Consider the following 1,787-nt stretch of genomic DNA (forward strand, 5'->3'; position numbering starts at 1 on the left):
TGAGTTTATTTCACTGCTGTTATTCTGTTTCTGCCACTTTATCGTAAAAATATGAATGTGTTTGCTAATACGAGAGTCCCCTTTATTAATTAATTTATTTATTATTATTATTATTATTATTATTATTATTATTATTATTATTATTATTATTATTATTTTATTTATTTATTTTCTTTTTTTTATTTATTTATTTGTTTAATGGTTATGCGCGCACAGAAAACAAGCACCAGTGTGTATATGCAGAAGATAAGACACTAAATAAGTAAATAGATAAATATACTAAATACATGATATGGACAAAATGCATAATTATATGAGATGTACCTTGAAAATCTATTGTTTACATGCACAGAAAACGAACAGCAATATGTTTACAGATACGAGAGACCCCCATAGAAAACGATTACCACACGCGCTTAGGGGGGACATTGATAAAGATAGAATGCTTAATCAGAGCTCCTCGTGTTGATGATAAAACTTACATGGTTCGATTAAAGTATTACATAAGCTTATGATGTAAAGGCAGTATTGTACAACCCTTTAATTGCACTATTTATTAGTTGCATTGTTTATTTGCCTATGTATTTGTTTATTTCATGTCATATTTCAGTCTATGTTGAAAGGATTTATGCTTTCATCAGCAGGGTTGTTTGCAAAGACCACAGGGATGATCAGTCGGGCTCTCTCTCTCTCTCTCTCTCTCTCTCTCTCTCTCTCTCTCTCTCTCTCTCATGTACAGAATACTCGTTAAATCACCATTATACTCTTGAAAATTCAAGTAACTTCCACTAAATTTTGTTAAAATCTGCAGAATCCTTGTTAAACTATTACTAGAATCACACGAAAAGCAGCCCTGAAATCTCCACAAGAGTCCTTGAAAGCTATCGAATCCTTAAATTATCACTAGAATTATATAGACATCCTTGAAAACCCCAATAACTTGAAGTAGAACCTGTTAAAGACGTAGAATCCTTGGTTATTATAAAAACTCCCTTGAAAATTCCAAACACTTCCACCAAAACTTGTTAAAGATGTAGAATCCTTGGTAGACTATCATTAGGATCGCGAAAACACTTGAAAACCACAATAGCTTCCACTAGAGCATGTTAAAATAAAAGATAAGAAGCTGATGAAGTGTTTGAGAATGTCATAATTAGTAAACCTCCACTGCCTTTTTGTTGTTGCTGTTATTATTATTATTATCATTATTATTATTATTATTATTATTATTATTACTATTATTATTAGTCTTTTACTTAAATATATGCATGGCTTTTTTTTCTTTATCCTTTTTTTTTCGTTAACGTATGCCCGAATCGTCATTGTGTGCGTGACATTGTGACATTTAAGAGTTGAATTACAAAGGTCACGCTCACACATACACACACGCACGTACACACAAACGCATTTTCCCCATGTCCCGCCTCAGGTTCACGGATTCCTGGAGAGAATGAGCTACACTAGTATTTTTCCAGTTTTTTCCAGGTTTCCAGGCAATGTGGCACAATGAGGGCAAGAAGGCACCCAGATTTCCTCCCTCTGACAATGACACACAAACCTTATCATTATTGCATTTATCTTCTTATCTACGCATTATTTTTCTTTATCACTTATATGCTTATTGCCTTTGTTCCTCTGCGCCTTCCTGCCCCACCCCATGATACCACAAACAGTCTGGAAACCTAGAAAATATGGTAATCTTTGGGATGGATAGCGCCAGGCCTTTCCCGCATCACCTAACGAGAATCTTCACTCATTTTAACTCACCATTCCTCACTCACAGCTAA

The sequence above is a fragment of the Scylla paramamosain genome, chromosome 39 (genome assembly GCF_035594125.1).
Source record: "Scylla paramamosain isolate STU-SP2022 chromosome 39, ASM3559412v1, whole genome shotgun sequence".
Taxonomy (NCBI): Eukaryota; Metazoa; Arthropoda; class Malacostraca; order Decapoda; family Portunidae; genus Scylla; species Scylla paramamosain.